This window comes from Antechinus flavipes, chromosome 5 (genome assembly GCF_016432865.1).
Source record: "Antechinus flavipes isolate AdamAnt ecotype Samford, QLD, Australia chromosome 5, AdamAnt_v2, whole genome shotgun sequence".
Taxonomy (NCBI): domain Eukaryota; kingdom Metazoa; phylum Chordata; class Mammalia; order Dasyuromorphia; family Dasyuridae; genus Antechinus; species Antechinus flavipes.
In genome coordinates this window covers 18,146,807-18,165,394 of record NC_067402.1, presented here as the reverse complement: position 1 = coordinate 18,165,394, position 18,588 = coordinate 18,146,807, and the positions used below count along the sequence as shown (strand labels likewise).

The 18,588-nt window shown below is 42.4% G+C and overlaps 1 protein-coding gene and 1 long non-coding RNA gene across 3 annotated transcripts in view; one reads left to right on the top strand and one right to left on the bottom strand.

Annotated features, from left to right (window-relative positions):
- CHN2 (chimerin 2) overlaps nt 1-18,588 on the bottom strand; it is a 263,201-nt gene that overhangs the window by 227,016 nt on the left and 17,597 nt on the right. The gene's annotated exons all lie outside the window — the stretch shown is intronic.
- Nucleotides 9,517-11,857, top strand: LOC127564939 (uncharacterized). Its single transcript, XR_007954396.1, has 2 exons — nt 9,517-9,722; nt 11,698-11,857. It is a non-coding gene; the product is annotated as an uncharacterized LOC127564939 (long non-coding RNA).

The following is an 18,588-nucleotide window of genomic DNA, read 5'->3' as shown; positions in this document are numbered from 1 at the left end:
ACTGCAATCATAAAGTGTTCTGTAAGCAAAAGCTATTACTGGCATCTGAATTTGTTCATCCTCCAAAATTCTCTGTTGCTGACGAAAAAAAAAAAGCACATCCTCCTAGTTATCACCTCAGAATCAATCTTGGCCTTTTTTTCTCCCTTCCTCTTCAGATATGGTCAGTTGCTGAGTCTTGTGATCTGGCCTCCACAATTTTCATCTCTATTTCTTCTTCTACTCATACATTCGCCTAGGCAACCTTAAATGAAACATACATTTGAGATGCTGTGAAATTAGGCTCATTTTGAGCCCAAATGGTATAGTCAGAAAGTCAAGACAGAAAATCAAAATACAAGACTAAAGCTAATTCTCCAGACCTAGCCACTAAACTGTGCTTCTGAACTAAGGACCACAATGACTTTCTATGTGTAATAAGTTGTTAATGTATTTATGGCTTCAGCAAAGATAAAATCCCTCCTGTTTTTACAATTCAAAACTCAGTACCCTAAGGAAAAAGGTTCTCTTACATGCACTTCTGTACAATTACTTGCGCAGAAATGTCAGTTTCTTCCTCTGTGATTTCCTGGTTGATTTGAGTTGGTGAAGTCGAGAGAATTTTGGATTTAGGGGCAAGGCATGTATTCTAGTTACAGCTTTACCATTTACTAGCAGTATAATGTGATACAAAAGTCTCTGAGCTTCCTGAGCCTCCATTTCTTCATCTGCAAAATGGGGATAATAATATTTATACTGCCTACTTCATGGTAGAACCAAGAGAATGAAATGATGATGCATAAGAGAGCATTGTAATCATAGTGTTCTATCAACATAAGTTATTGCTCTAAGGGCAGACAGCTGAATTTGTCCATCTTCCAAAAATCTTTCTTCTTCTACTCACATAGTCACCACCCTAGTTCAGACATCAGTTCTCCCCTAGATTATTGATTATTAGTTATAGATTATTATTGCTTCCTAATTAGTCCCCCCATCTCTATGAGTTCCCTCCTTCAATCTAGCTTTCACAAAGCTACCCAAATAGTCATCCTGAGCCTCAGGGCTGAGAGTATTATTCCATGGCTCAAAAGCCATGACTGACTCCCTCTTGGTCCGAGAATAACTTCAGCTTGCATCTTCAGCTCAGTGTTTTAACGCTTTTACAACCTGCCTCCAACCTGACTTTTTAGTACTAAATATCCCTTCATAGCCTTATTCTATGTGGTCCTTCCCTTCCTTTAGTCTCAGTTCAGCTGCCACCACCTCAAATTTCCACCTCACTTGCCTCTCCCCTTTAATCCCATCCTACCAGGAGCTCAGATCTGCCCATGACACTCACTGAGGGTCACCCCCTGGGCAAGTAGTTTCATTTTTTGAGTCCAAGTCTCAGTTTTACTTCTCTAAAAATTAAGGGGGTTGGACCAGATAGATTCCCAGGTCCCCGACTAAAGCTAGGCAGGTAAGCTTGTTAAGAAAAGGTTATGCAATAATATGGAACAATGCCCAAAGGGCTATCAAATGGTGCATCCCTTTGATCCAGCAATGTCTCTATTGGACCTTTATCCCATAAAAAATGAAAAAAGGCCCACATATAATGTTTGTGGCATCTGTTTTTTAGTGACAAGGAACTGGAAAGTAAGTGGATGCCCACCAGCTAGAGAATGGCTGAATGAATTATGGGATATGAATGTTATGGAATATTATTGTTCTTTGAGAAATGACCAGCAGGATGATTTCAGACAGGAGACTTACATGAAGTGATGCTGAGTGAACTAGGAGACCACTGTACACAACAACAAGATTATGTGATGATCAAGTATGATGGACTTGGAGCTTTTCAACAGCAAGGTGATTCAGGCCAGTTCCAATAGACTTAAGAGGGACTGAGCATCCAGAGAGAGGACTGTGGGAACTGAGTATGGACCACAACATAGCTTTTTCACTTTTTTATTGTTATTGCTTGCTTTTTGTTTTCTTTTTCATTTTTTTGATCTGGTTTTTCTTGCACAGCATGATACTTATAAAACTATGTATAGAAGAATTGCACCTGTTTAACCTATATTAGGTTACTTGCTATCTAAGGCAAAGGATAGGGGGAAGAGAATTTGGAACACAAGGTTTTGCAAGGGTGAATGTTGAAATCAATACATAGATTTTGAAAATAAAGAGCTTTAAAAAGAAATAAAAATGGAAAAAAAAAGAAAAGCTTGTGGTGGTTGTTTGATTGTTTCATTTGTGTCTGACCCTTTTACGATTTTCTTGGCAAAGATACCAAAGCTCTTTGCTGTTTCTTTCTCCAGCTCATTTTACAGAAGAGGAATCTAAGGCAGATAGGGTTAAGTGACTTGCCCAGAGTCACTTAGCTTGGAAGTGTCTGAGGTTAGTTTTGAACTCATGGAGATGAGTCTTCCTGACTCAGGTCTGACACTCTACCCACTGCATCAGAAAAGGGACTAAATCACATTTCTAGCTTTTTTTTTACTCAGTTTGGTCCACAGAGCAGCTGCTGAATGAACGTTGGCTGAGCCAAATTCTATAATATCATTAGGTGACCTCTGCTTTATAGCAATGTCAATCATTGCATTGGGGATCCCAGCAGGATCCCAGTGGAAGCTGAGCACTGTGGCCAAATGCCTGGTGGCAGGATCATATGGGATGAATTTGATCCAGTTTTTGTGTCTCTAAGAGGGTCTGAAATGCCAGGTTTCACAGATAAAGGGCACCTCTGTGCGCTTTTGTTCCCACATCTTCACTGGATGTTGCCAGTGTCCCTGTTCCCATCTTCAATCTCAGAACCCTTTTCATGTATTAAAAGCTGACATTTATATGGCACCTAGAATTTTACAATTCCCTTTTTGCAGATTATTTCACTGAGAAAAAGTGCTAGAGAAAGAGACCAGGTTTTGGAGTCCAGAGGATCTGGTTTCAAACTCCAGCTCCATCATTTCCTAACTCAGTGACCTCAAGGAAATCATCAAGGAAATCTCTTTGCTCCTTAATTTTCTCACTCGCCAAAACAGGAGGTTGGACCAGGTGGAAGGATGGATGGATAGAGAGGTGACAGGCAAATAGATGAACATATAAACAAATGAATGGATAAATAAATGGCTAAATTAGGCCAGACCTCCCAGTCAGATCCCTTCTGGCTAGAAGCCAATTATCTGAGCTCAAACCCGGGCACTGGGAATGGCAATGTGAGGTAGGTAGGAGGGGGCAGTGTTACTCCCATTTTATAGAAGAGAAAAGTGAGTCTCAGAGAAATGTGGCTTGTCCCAGTCACACACGGGGAGCCTCAGAGGCAAGATTGACCCCATGTCAGGTTCTTCCCCCGACAATGACACAAACAGCAGGCTTGGTTGGGACTCATCACACATGGTTTATTCCATCCATCTCCGCCTTCCTCAGCCAAAGCAGGTGATGTGGGGGTGGGGATACCGTCTGATGCAGGGAACTACAGGTGCTCCTCACAGAGGGCGGACGGGGAGGGAAGGAAGGAAGGATGATCGCTTAGGAGACTGTTTAATTTGCTTTTCTCCCTGGAGGCTGAATCCTTCAAGTTGCGGGATAATGTAGCCCTGTATCAATAATGGAGGTCACTGGCAATTAGCAGCTTCTGCTAAGAGAGAAGTGCTTAGAGCCTGGGAATTACCTGACGGCCCAAATGTAAATTGAATTTGCTTGGCTGGAAAGAGTCCCTGCAGATTCTGAGATCATTAACTATACAGGGATGTATCCCAAGCACCCGCCCAGGGGAAGGGGTCTCTAACTTGTACCTAGACCTTGCTCTTCTACACAGCTCATCCCACTCCCCATCCGTGGCGTAAGCCGCCTTATCCCCCACATGTATGTATGAATATCCACATAAATATGTCTTCCTCTCTCTCTTTGTCTCTTTCTGGGGAAGAAGCGACATGCCCAAGATCACTCGCAGTGGTGAGGGCAGAGGGGCCTCAAGGACAGGACCCCCGGCTCCCCTACAGCTCCCCTTGCACCTTTGAGAAGTGTCAGCACCAGGGAGTGGAGGAAGAGCAAAGGAGGTGGGGTGGGGGTGCAGGTGGGAGGTGGATCTCCCGCCATCCCGGTGACTGAGGAGGGCACCGAGGCTGCCAGCCTACAAATTGCTACCTGAACAAAGAGCCATTTTCAATTCCTTCCAAAGCCCAAATAAATTCACACCAATGGAATCTGCCTTGATCCTTGTTTTCTATTTCCAGGAGATGATGTGTGTTTCATCCACTAAGAATCAGTCATTCTCCTCCCTAAAGCTGAGGGAAAGGAAAGAGAGGCCCAAGAAAAGTGGACTTGTGGAGGAGAGACCCTGGGGCCCAGAGTTCAAAGCCGGCCTCTGATGCTTGCTCCCCCCGGAGCCCGGATAAGACCCTAAACTTTTCTTCATCATCCTCATCTCAAAAAAGGGGATTGGGCTGGATGCCTCTAAACATCCCCCCACTCCAGAACGATGTGTTGTCGTATGTTCTGTGAAATACAGAAAAAATTAGTGCCCGCGCTGCTCAGAGCACAAAACTGCTCTCAGGCTCTGGTGAGATGGTGAAAAATGAACTAGATTTAGAGTCAAGGAACCTGGGTTCAAGTGTCAAGCCTGCTTCTCAATGCCTCGTGGGAAAAATCATTCAATGTTTCTGGGACTCAGTTTCCTCCCCTGCAAACGTGAGGCCCCTCAGGCCCCAGATCTTTGATCAGAGAGGCGCCAAGAATTTTCCCTAAAACCACAAAGAGCCACGTAAGCATCGACTGTCACAGGTGAGATGACAAAACCAACAGTGTCCACTTCCACAGTTGAAGTCTCCCCAGTATCGCCAGGGTGAGAGCCCCCCCAATGTCCAGGTTGCCCAGGAATCTCCTCTGCAACAAAATCTCATGAAGAGAGCCGTCTGCACCCAGAGAAAGGACGGGGGAACTGAGTGTGGACCACGACACAGAATTCTCACTCTTTTTGTTGTTTGCTTGCATTTTGTTTTCTTTCTCATTTTTTTTCCTTTTTGATCTGATTTTTCTTGTGCAGCATGATGATTATATAGAAGAACTTATACAGGTTTAACATATATTGGATCGCTGGCATTTAGGGGAGGAGTTGAGGGGAAAGGAAGAAAAATTAGATCACAAGGTTTTGTAAGGGTGAATGCTGAAAATTACCCACGCATATATTTTGACAATAAAAAGCTTTAATTAAAAAATTAGGTATTCCAATAAAAAAATCCCAGACAAGCAAGAGTGTCATTGATCTTCCCCAAGCAGCCCTTTCCTCCACCTTGCATTCAGGCATGAACCTGTTCCTGAAACAGATGAGGCCGGCTGCCGGCGCGTCCCCTCAGTCTTGAGCTTTTTCCAGAGCTGGTCGAGAACCGAGCAATCTGTGTTTGTTGTGCCATGTACTGAGACTGACACTCTAAAAACAGACAAAAATGGAACAATCCCTGCCCCTGAGGGCCTTCTACTGTAGGGGAATAAACTGAAGATGGGGATTAAACAAAAGAAAGACCATGATGATTCAGCCATTTCTGGACGGCCAGAAAACTTCGAAATTCAAAGATGAAAGAAAAGGGAAGACAGACATAAATCCCAAACCTCCAACTCTTTCTCACCTGAAACCTAAGCCCATAAGAGACTTAATGCCCTGTATGGAGCTCAGTCCCATTTTTTTTCCTGTCTCTGTTGAAAAAGCAGGATCTCTTCAAGGCTTGTTCCTTTCCCTGACTTTCCAACTTCACTTTTTAATCTCCCTCCCCTATTTTAGTGAGAGTCAGGAAGAGCCTAATGAACCCTCTCCCAGGGAGGCAGGAGGAGGCAGTGAGAAGGCGGCTCTCGAGTCGGGAAGTTTAAAGGCGGCTGTCCCTTCTCCCAAACGCCTGAGCTTCAGTTTCCCTGCCTGTACGTGAGGTTTGAAGGTCCCTTCCAGCCTTAATCGCTTCTAAGCTCCAGGTTTCAGTCTTGATTCTGGCACTTAGCATCCATGTCCCTTAATGAGTGTCTGTGGGTATTTTTGCTGCTGTTGTTGAGCCATTTTTAGCAAGTCTCAGTGGTCCCCTTTGGGCCTTTCTTGGCAGATCTGGAGCAGTTTGTCACTTCCTTCTCTGGTGCACTTTAGAGCTGAGGAAACCGAGGCAGGCAGAGTGAAGCGACTTGCCCAGGGTCACACAGCGAGTCAGAGTCTGGGGCCAGATCTGACCTCATGAAGAGGACTCTTCCTGATCCCAAGCCTGGCCCTCCCCACTCTTCCAGTCAGCTGCCTGGGCGTGTACGGGACCCTCTTAGAAAGTTCCTTTCCTCGTGCCCACAGCACATACACGTGCTCACTCCTGCACATGTGGAAGTAACGGAGTCCTGGTCAAGCCTAGGCCACTGAGTATGTATTCAGAGGCGGAAGGGGCTTTCATGGTCAGCCAATTGAAGTGCCTCATTTTACAGATGAAGAAACTGAGCCCCAATCCAGGTTAAGTCATATATGCATATACTCACACACAGAGACACACATACACATGATTGCAAGTGGCAAAAATTCCCAACCCACTACTGATTTAATCACATACATACACAATCACACACACACACTCACACATTCACACACACTCTCACTCACACACACACTCATACACACACACACACTCACACTCACACACACATACACACACTCACTCACACACACACTCATACACACACATACACACATACTCACACACACATCACACTCACACACACTCATCACACTCACACACATATACACAATCACTCCTACATTCACACACACACACACACACACACACACACACACACACACAGTCCTTCTCATCAGCTCAATAAGCAATGACAGTTTATAAAAAGCATCCCAGAAAGGAGGGCCGCCATTTGCTAGGATCACCTCTGTACATGCTCTCATCCGACTTGAGGAACATGAATATTTCCCCACCCAGAATCCCTCGTTCTCCGCTTAAAAGATTATGGACCATTTAAAAACCTCACACTCCTTTTCTCCCTGATCAAGCAGGAGACCGCCCAAGCTCTTTCCCCTCCTCTGACCTAATCCCCACAGTGTTACCATGAGAGGCTGATCTAAAATTAGTTTTTCCAAAGGTTACAAAGAAGAAACAAGAAGCACCAGGGGCTGGGTCTTGTTCTGGGGTCTGCATCAAAGATTTCTGATTACAGTCCTGGCATTTCTAGCATCCCCTGTCTTGTTCTGTAATGGTTACCTGAGCGGCTGACATATTACAGGAAATGTAAATCCATTGTGTAGGAGAAGGGAGCCTGGGAAAACTCTTCATCCATCAGCTGAGAAACCTTGAATTGTTGGGGATGGGAGGACACGGGGCAGAGAATGAGACAAGCCATAGATAATCCAACAAAATGAAAAACCATGCTATCTGCCCAGATATTGTCATGTAGATGGTGTGGTGTTGGAGACAGTCCATCAAACCTGGATTTAGGAAAACCTGAATTCTAATTCCTCTCTCATACATATTTACTGTGTGACCAATGGAAAATCAATTAGTCAATGAGTATTTATTAAGTACCCGTAATGTGCTGAGCATTTTGCTAACCACTAGCAAAAATATTCAACTCACTCCTGATTTACACAATACACATTCACACTCACTCACACACGCACGTGCACACACTTACACACACACACACTCACTCACACACACTCACTCACGCACACTCACACACACTCACATGCACGCACACACTTACACACACTCACACACGCACACACACACACTCATGCACACACTCACTCACACACACACACTCACACAGGCACTCACACACGCACGCACAACTCACACACACACTCACACTCACACACGCACTCACATACGCATGCACACACTCACACACACACACTCATGCACACACACACTCATACACGTAAAGAGTATATAAGAAAAGGCAAAGTGTTCCTGGCCTCGAGGCTTCCTTTCTATTAACTCTCTAGAGCCCAGCTTCCCTACAAAAATGGCGCTCCAGAGAAGGCATCCCAAAGCGACTAGAATGTTGGGCCTGAAATTAAAAGGGGGCCATGTCCCACCCCTGAGGCTCGGGGAACTCTGAAACTCTGATCTGCAGAACCTTGGGTAGCAAACGGCTGGGCCGCCAAGAACCAGCTGGCTTGGAGTGAGGAAACCTAGACTGGGGAGGCCTGGGACAAAGTGAGGAAAGTTGTTTCCATGACCCAGAAAGGAGGTGAGGAGAGCTGTAATAGGACCAAGGCTATAGAAATGGAAAGGGAGGGATGAATACAAGAGATACATGAAGCAAGGGCCTGCAGACCGTGGCAGGCTGGGAGAAGTCTCAGGTTCTGAGCCTGGGCGAGGAGTCATGCTGATGGCATCTTGAGCCCTTCCATTCCTGGCCAGCCTTCTCAAAGCAAAAGCCATGAGTCGGATCTTTGGGGCTGACTCAGCCCTAAATGGCCAAATTCTCCCTTCCACCTATGTCCTATCGAGGACCTCCTCTGAACCAGAGTCCTTTACTCTCAGATGAACTCTCCCTTCTCCCAATTAAATTTTGGTCCCTTCCTGCCCTTGTCCTCCTCCAAGGGCTCACCCCCAGATTCTTATTCATGGATAGAGAGAAGCAGAAACAAACCTTACAGCAAGGATTATGAACCTTTGGATATAATTTAAGGACCTTTTCTTTTTAAAAAAACATCTCTTGTTTATACCTTTTATTTTTACATCACCCTCCCTTCCACATACGTAGCTAATTCCTTACTCAAGGATCCATCCCTTGGAGAAAAGAATAACAAAGAAAAAAAGAGTTCAGCCAAAAAACCCAACACCTCAACCACACCTGAAACTAGGCAGGATTCTATCTCCACAACAGTCCCCACCACTGCAAAGACAAGAAGAAGATCTATTTTTTCAACTTTTTTGAAAAAAAAAAAAAAAAAGCCAATCAATCCCACAGCTCCCCACACAAGAGCTGCTGTACTGCTGAGATCCAATGGTGAGGAAAATGAAAATGGGCAACACTCCATTTTCCCGGCATTGGAATCCTACTGGTCATTTTCAGGTCCTTAATAAAGGCTCTGTCTTTTTTTAGCTGCCTGGGATGGGAAGCCCCATCTAGTGTTCTGGGTCACCAGCCTGACCAGCTGTATGTCCCAACCTACCCACATACTCCCTCACGCGTGGCATTAAATTCACTTCCGTGCTAAGTCCTTTATTCTGCCCTGCTGCCCGAGGAGTGAGCAAAGATATAATGAGCAAAAGCTCCTCGGAATTCAGAACCCCTTTAAGTAGTGTGTACTTTTCATGTACCGCAACACCCTCTGTGTCCATCTGAAAAATGGCAACATACACGTACAAAACATTGAGTCAGTCGACAGGAGCGACGTTTGAATACTTTTTAGAGATTCAAGAACCCTTTGGAGAAAAAAAGCCCATGGTAATTTTCACACAGAGTCCAGAGACCAAAGATTGGTACCTATTCCCCCAGAGCCAAGACACAATAGATAGTGGACATTTGTCTTTGTTTTCAGTTACTGATTCCCACCATTTCTCTATTTCCAGGTTCTGAGTCTGGCTGAAGCTCCTGCCTCTTTGGAGAAGTGGGGCAATCCCACAGGAAACATGCTGTTGTTATCATTTTATCAATATTAGCAACACATTCTTATCGTTCTGTAACTAACCCCTGACAAATGGGCAAGGTCATATCATTGCAGTATCTCGGGAATCATAAAAATGGAGGATTTAGAAGATCAGAATTTGCCTTTAGATAAGGTAAAGAATTTGTTTGGGGATTTATTGAGTTTAAGGACACTCAAGCAGAAAAACCTCTTAGGGTCATGGGAAATAAACTAGAAGATGGAGAAAGTTCAAAAGGAAAGATTTGAGGAATCAAACAAATAGAAATGATCAGAGGAGAAAACATTTAAGTTTTGGATAAACCATTTTTCTTCTAGGCCTCAGTTTTCTTATCAATAAAATGAAGGAATGGGGTATACAAGAAAACCTCTCAGATTTCTTCCAAGTAAATTGCTAATTCCATGATCTAATGCTGCTCTCTCCTTTAACGGAAAGGAAAACTCAAACGCAGAAAGGGAATATGACTTCCCCAAGATCATACAGGTCATAAATAGCAGGGCTGGATTTTCAGACTATGAAATGCCAAATCTTACGTCTTCCCCATCATGCTTTAGCAGGGGTTCTCAAACTATGGCCCATGGGCCAGATGCGGCAACTGAAGACGATTATCCCCCTTACCCAGGGCTATGAAGTTTCTTTATTTAAAGGCCCACAAAACAAAGTTTTTATTTTTACTATAGTCCAGCCCTCTAACAGTCTGAGGGACAGTGAACTGGCCCTCTATTTATAAAGTTTGAGGACCCCTGATTTAAAGAGTTGAAAATCTCATCTGCAACCAGATTAGACATTCTTTCATTCTTAGTGACACCGTATTTTCCTGACTTTAAAATCACACCGATCATTTCCATGTCTTTAATAAAGGCTGGGTCTTATTTAGCCCTAACAGTAGCTGACTGGGTGCTTTGGGTCACCACCCTGAGCAGCTGTGCATTCCAACCCACACAGACACACACTCCCTCATGCATGCCATTCAATTCGCAGTCAGGCTAAGTCCTATATTCTGCACTGCTGCCCAAGGGATTCTGTCGAGAGAAAAAAAAATCATACAGAAAAAGCATCTTTTATTCAAATTTCTATTTGAAAGCCCCACAGATAGTACTCACAGGGGAAATGTTGCTATTTGCTCAGAGTCATAAAATACACCAATGAAAGAAACAGAATTAAAAGTTATGGATCTCAAGGCACTTAGGGCCTTAGATACGCTCTCTCCAGTGGATTAAAAAATATTTGCATTCAGATAAAAACTCTTTCATCTTGAGGTTCTCATTTTCTCTTTTAATTAAAAGCATTTGATCCCCCAGAGCCTTCCAAAAATTCTGAATTGATAAGACTGTCATATTGTTTAATTCTGCAATGCTTCTTCTTGTCTATAAATTTTACCTCATGTCTTTATATAGCATAATATTATAGAAAGGATGCTAAGTTTGGAGTTAGAGGACCTCCTGGTTCTGCCACTTCCCACTACCTGTGTGACCTTAAACAAGCCACTTATTTCTGGGCCCGAGCTTTTTCATCAGTAAAATAAAGGGGATGAACTAGAACTCTAAGGTCTATGATCCTTCAGTTTCCTGATATATAACTATAAGGAGGCTAGAGTAAATGATCTCTAATGTTAAAGACGTGGAAATGACCAGTGTGATTCGAATGCCAGGAAAATATGGTGTTGCTAAGAATGGTTATTCTTGTTGCAGCCGCAACCCTTTCATGCAGCCTGCCTTGGTGAGGAAAGCATGGGCTTTGGAGTCAGAGGATGTAGTTTGGAAACCCAGTTTTGCCACTTACTATTTACCTGTATGATGTTGGGGAAATCATGTTCCCTCTTTGAGCCCGACTTTTCCTCTCCCTGTTTCTCCCTCATGATACCAGAAGAGTCATAAAATCCCACTCAGCAGCCTCAAGACAGACTGACTTCCAGAGCCATCTGTATGAGTGTCATTAGCTAAGAAATTGCTGAGTCTTATGCAATTATCATGTTAAGGAAAGAGCAGTGGTCTAGCAATAGGTCAAATAACCGGTGTGGTTTGCTATTTGTGGATCCCATCCTAGCAGAATATAAAAATAATTATAAGTACAGCCCAGATTTTTCAAAACTGCTTATTTTGTTTTCTAGGTCAGGACAGCAAGGCAAGGAATTGGACAAGTCTTGTTGCAGACTGCTCCCGAGTCAGCGGGGCTCCCCAGCTTCATCCACTTCAGTGCAAACTTAGGAAAGATTTGTCAGACAAGGAGCTGTTTATCCCACCCTATTTCATTAAAGGATTTCCTAATAAGTACGGCAGCCATTTTTTTCTTCCATAGGTTGAAAGCCAGTAGACAGGATAGACCCAAGGCAATGTCCCAAGAACAGTTAACACCCAGTTTTCCCAGAAAGCTGTCAGGTTCCAGGTGCAATAAAGTGTCAAAGAACCTTGAACCCACACTCCCAAATAAGGAGAGAGAGACTTTGAATGTACTCAGGCCATACCAAGTACAAGTATTCTTTTCATGGGCAGAGCCAAATGAATGGGAAGACATGCAAATTTCACCCTTGTCTCAGTTCTCCGAGGCCTCAATAATTTGCAAAGATTTTGCATGACTTGCCTCTTTTGCCTTATATGGAAGGAAATGAGTTGATACCTAAGTCTCTGTGGCCCCAAGCAAGCCTTTTAGTGGTCATGAAAATTCAAAATATCTCCTATCTTAAACCAACACAGACTTGAACCAAGATGAGGAAAAGAGGATTGCGAGGGGAAGGGGATAGAGTGGGTAAGTGGAGGGAAGAGGGAAGAGGGAAGAAGGAAGTGGATTCTAAGAAAGTCTAAACTTAGCAAGAGGAGTGGGGGAAAGAGCAAAAAAGAAGCCAGTTAAATGAAACAACAAAAATAGTGTCAAAGTAAAAAAAGAAAAGAAAAAACCTCAGATTTGATAGCTTCCCATATGTAGCCACGGGGGCTGTCTCACAGAAAAGAGCACTGAGCACAGACGATGTCTGCCAAGTCTCTTAACCTCTCTAAATCTCAATTTCCTCCTCTCTAAAACGAGGGGGTCAAACTAGATGACTTGTAGATCCATTCCAAATCCAGAGCTATGGTTTTATTTAAAACTTTGTTGTTGTTTGTTTTTTGTTCCACCGTGACATCAGGAAGGCGATGTCAACTAATGAACTGGGTTTAAGTGAGGGATGGCTGGGCAAAGTCACCCGCCTCGCTCTTTTCTCCAGAGCCATCTGGGTCCAGTGGCCAGATATAGATCAGGATGACTGGAGATGGCCCTTAAAGAAAAGGGTGAATGTCACAGAACTGGTCTTTTCTTATTTACTCATAGGGTATGACGTGGTATAGTAAATAGTGCTGAATCTAGAGTGAGAAACACCTGCTAGTCCTCGATTCCTTTGCCTGTAAAATGAAAGGGTAGAAACAAATGGACATGGAGGTCCCTTCTACTTCTAAATCTATTATCCTGTGATAAAGTCATTTATTTTCCCTAGGCCTCAGTTTCATCATCTGTAAAATGAAGGAGGTTGGGCGAGGTAGCCTCTAGGACCCTTTCTAGTTTTAAATTTAGGTTCCTATAATCCTATGGGCCTCTTATATTTACTTTTGGGTGCCCTCAGACAAGTCACCCTTATCTGTCTGCCTCAATTCTTTCATCTGCAAAACACAGGAAATTGATCCTTTCCAGCCTTGACCCTATTAAAGACAGTCCAGTCTAATTTTTGTCAGGCTTCTCATTGGTTGGTCGCCAAGAGTGCTCCAATAGCTTTAGAAACTTTAATGCTCTTCTTCCAGGGAACCCTGGAAATCTTTGGGTAGGGCTTTCTTATATCTTTCCATCGATGACTTGAAGCATAAAATGAGATTTCAGGGACTACTAACATCCAGTTTTTTCCCTTTATGTCTCAATTTTGCGAGGGAATTAATTAGTTCACTGTGGTAACAGAAATAATTTCAACAATTATTCTAACACATATTAGAGGGAAGGAGGGAGAGAGAAAAGAAAGACTTGTTTTGCAAAGTAAAAGTAACTATAGGCTATCATGTTCAATGAAACAAGAAAGCTTTTATTTACTGGATGATGACAGTAACAATGGCTAACATTTATAAAACATGTTTGAGGTTTGCACTTTATGTGCTTTTAACTTACTTGATCCTCATAACAACACTATGAAGTAGGTACTATGATTATTTCCATTTTATAGATAAGAACACTGAGGCACAAAAAGGGTAAATGAAACATCCAGGGTCACACAGCTAGTAAATTATCTGAAACAGATTTTGAAATCAAATCCAGATGGCAAAGTGGATAGAGTACTGGACCCGAAGTCAAGAAAACCTGAGATCAAAATCATTTGCTCTCGAGTGATGGGAAGACCAATTATCAGTTGCTTCTGTTTTTCATTCTTGTTTAACTAATCACAAATGTCTTCCGCAAAAGGACATAGAACTGTAACTCAGCTGAAAGAAAACCTTGGGTAGGGGGGTCATTTTAAAAACAATTTTCTCCCTATCAAAAGTTCCATGATCAAGAAGAGTTCAGGATCCTAAAGCATAGTATTTGGAATATTCCAACTAGTACAATGTTTATAGACTCAGGAATTGTGAAAATTTTTACTTCTTAGGGGCCTTTTGAAGCTGTTCCTTTAAACAGGGAGCACAAATCTCCCAATCACTATCATCCAATGCACATTTTGTATCAAATATGCATCCTCCTTCTGCGTTCTGAAGGACACTTTTCCCCCTCGCTTCCTGATCTTCATTGCATTTGAGGAACTATATATGTAGGAAGCATGAGGGAAAAGAAGCCTGAATATGATAGTAAACATTATATTAAAAATTGCTGTAATTCACACTTTCTAAATCATATGACAACACGGTATATTGCTTTTTCTCAGAAAAATCACACACACACCAAACTAAAGCCCTTTTTGTTTTATTTTTTGGACTAGATTTTGATTTCATTGGCTTAGGGCAGTGTTGTCAAACTCAAAGAGAAACCGGGACCACTAAATGCTACATTAGGATCCCTGCAAGCAGTCTTTGACCTAGAAAACCACAAATAATGCTATTTCTGTTTTATTGTATTTTTATATTTCTATTTTACATATTTGCTTATATATCTATATCAGATTAGATATTTCTATATGTACAAAGAAGCACATATATGTATTTATGTTATATATAAACATACATGTGTATATGTGTGTATACATGTGTATTATTCACTCAGTGAAAAAAATCTACCAGGAATCTGGCCTTTAGGAAGAACAAGAGCCTCCTTACTGGCAGCTGATGATCCCTTCCTCCCTGGATGTGACATGTGGAAGGGCCTTGTTCAGGTACAATTAGGAACATAAGAAGACCGTCAGTCCTTTGAGGGCAGGGTCTGTTTTGGTTTTGCCCTCGTACTTCTAGCATCCCATCTAGTGCCCAGTGACTGAGAAATGCCCGTTGAGTTCAAATAGAATTAACTCAGTCACCTCTGAGGTCCCTCCCGCTCCTAGGGGCTGTGATCCTGGTAAATGCTTTTTACGGAAGCCATCATTTCCCACTGAAAAATTATAACACTGGACTGCGAGTGCTGATAGAAGGATTCGGAACACGCCCTCCATTTTTGGAGTAACCCAAAAACCAGTTTGGGGAGGATCGGCCCATGTGCCCGGGACACTTTTCTGAATCAGCAGTTGGAAGCGGCTCCGGGGGAGGCAAGGGCATTGGGGAAGACAATCGCTATCAGTCCAGCGGGCCTCCCTCTCTGCCCTCTCTACTCTGAGGAATGGAAGAAACAAGCTATCAGACTGGGTGTGATAAGGCAGATGAAAAAGGAGGTCTGAGGGAGAGGAACAGGCAGTTCTCAAAAGAGGAAATATAAGTTGTCAACACCCACAGGGGAAAAAATGTCCTAAATCAGTTAAAATAAGAGAAATGAAAATTAAAGCAATTCCTCTCCAAGCCCACGGACCCAGCAAAAATGGCAAAAGAGAAAAAGGACTGTTGGAATGGAGAAATGCTAATGAAGTGTTGGGTGAGCCGTTAAATGATCTAATCACTCTGGAAAGGAAAAGTCACTCAACTATGCATAATAACACTTTACGAGGCTTATACCCCCAAAGAGATCTAAATCGAAGGAAGGGATCCATTTTTTCAAAAATATTTATAGCCATTCTTTTCACGTTAGCAAAGAACTTCAAACTAAGAAGAGTGACCATCAATTTGAATGGCTGAACAAATATGGCACATGAATATTTTCCTATGCTTTCTGAGCATGACACGATAAGAAATTGTAGAAATTATACATTATAAAGGATGCAGAGAAATCGGGAAGGACTCGTAGGAACAGACGAAAATGATTTCCACAGTGATTACAACACAAAAAATGGAAAATTACTTTGAAACAAAGGACTCCAGTGGATGTAATAGCCAATCATGGCGGCCAGAGGCTGATGAAGGCAGCCCTCCTCCCTCAGAGGCGTTGGACTAGAGGTCTTACACGAGCAGCCCATTTTCAGCTACTGTCCAAGGGTGGACCTGGCGAGGCTGTTTGGATTCCTTACTTTCTCTTCCTTGGGGTTCCTCCACTTGTGATTTTTCTGACTTCCTTCTAGGCCACACCCAGCCTCCTTCCCCATTTTTTTCCAGTTTCCTTTTATGTGCTGGCTTATAATGGGAGCCTTCAATCCCCTCTGAGGGCAGGGTTATCTTTCCTTTTAGCCTGGCTCTGTACCCCGATTCTTTACGCAGTACCCAGCACAAGATAACTATTCAATAACTGATGATGACTAATATTTATACAAGATTGTAATATAGCCAGAGTAGAAGTCTTCCTGTCTTTCCCTTTTCTTCTCCATTCTCCACGCAGCTGCCAAAGTAATTTTTCTAAACAGCAAGACTGACCATGTCACCCCTCTCCGATAAACTCCCAAGTCTCCCTATGTTCAAAGGCAAACTCTTTGCCATCTGAACCCCCCGTCTCTAATTTCCATTTCTGGCCTTACTGAAAATGACTTTTCTTCCCCAATCCTAATGCACCCATTGTAATGGATCTTACTCTTTGAGGTGCCTTTGACGGGCCTGTCTCCCATTCCTGGAACGTTCCCTCTCTTCACCACCATTCATTCATCAGAATCCCTATTTTTCTGCAAAGTCCAACCTAGGAACCACCTCTTGCTCCTCATCCTCCCTCTCCCCATCGCTGACCTCTGTAAAAGGTCATACTTCTCTAACATTGTCCCTTCCAATAGAACATAAGGTTTTTGGGAGTGGGTGTTTGTTTGTCCCTACATGCTCCAAGCCTCGCACTGGCTCAAGGCTTCTACTTTTTTTTTTTTTTTGGATCACTTCTGTTGTTTTGATTCTTTTTTTTTAATTGTGTTTTATCCCTCAGCAGGGAAGTTTTTAAGAACTGATGGATACATTTCCAGTTCACACATCAGAGGGTTGTGTTAGTCATCTTGTACTGGATTGTGAGACCCCAATGTTAAATTTTCGGTGGGAACATTCACACCTTGAAAATAGCAAATGCTCCAAATCAAGCCTTGACTTACTGTTTTGTTAATTTCCTCTGCTTAAGAATGTGTGAGAAAATGTTAATAATACAATTTAAGTATTAATAATGAGACTTATTTACATTTAAAAGGGTGTCCGGTATACATTTTCTTTTCTGGAAAAATGGCTGTTAAACATTCATGAGCACACACCTGGTGTGGAATCAGTATTATTTTGTCCCTTCATTAGTTTCAACACAAAATATTAAATGAATTCAATACAGAATTGGGCTAGGAAAGAGACAAAAGGCATTTCTACATGAGCACCCCTCTAAGAGATACATTAATCCAGCAGATTTCCTCTGAGTTTAGTCCTGGCACTACTTAAAATGGGTATAAATGATGTGGATTAAGCCTCCACGTGTCTAGGTGACATGAAGCTTTCTTGAATAGTGAAACGCCAAAGGGATGGGGATAAGCTGCAGGACAATCTCATAAGCCTACATGACTGGGCAGAATAAATAGCTGAGGAGTTTTCCTGTGGTCCTAGAGCAAGTACATTTAGATGGAAAAATATCCAAGTTATATTTACAAGATAATAGACTCTGAGCTATCAATTATCACTCAAGAAGGAGGCCCAGGAGCCTTTCTAGGCCATTTCTTACAGTCTGGAGACAAAGCTGAGAAGGGACGTTCTCCAGATTTTTCATATTACAAAGGCTAGGGGTATAGTTCATGTTCGGATGAATGATAGATGGACACCATTATGAACAGAGATTTATTCTGTAAATCTCAACATCCTAGGAGTGGGGAGCAGTCCGTGAAATTGGAAAGAAGCAAACTTGGGGAAAATAAAGAGAACTGCTGATTTACACAATTGTTAATAAATTTAAAAATATACTATCCCAAGAGATGATAGCAGCTAAAATTATAAATAATGGAAGGGATTAAAAAGGTTAGATAGATTTCTGGATAACAGGTTCAAAGTATTATTAGAGAAAAATTAAGGAAGGACTTGGAAGCATCCCTAACCTTAGAAGTTGACATCGAGGGAGATAAACATGCCTTTTCCTCTCTAGACCATTGGCTAAGACAATGGATGGGAGTTTCCATTGAAAAGATAAATCACATAATTGCATATCTCATCATTAAGTATAATTAACATTATATAAGTACTCATATCTTAAGGCAGAATGACATAGTTCCTAGAAGTCTGCACACTGGGGACTCAGGAACCCTGCTTCTAACACCCATTTATCTGTGGGACACAGGCAAGTCACTTCAAATTTTGGATCTACAGAGAATTCTCAAGTTGCCAATGAATAGCCATTTTCAATTTATTTTTTACATATAGGGACTGTCCTGTCCAGCTGATCTTCACCTCTTCCAGTTTCTTCCACCCTTTAATTAAATTACAAATCCAGATGAAAAATCATCACAATCCTCAAGTCAGAAGCGAGACTTAGATTTGGAATTTGCTTCATTTGTCATCTGAATCCAATATAAATAATGCCAAGGGATTTTCACATAAATACCTGTCCA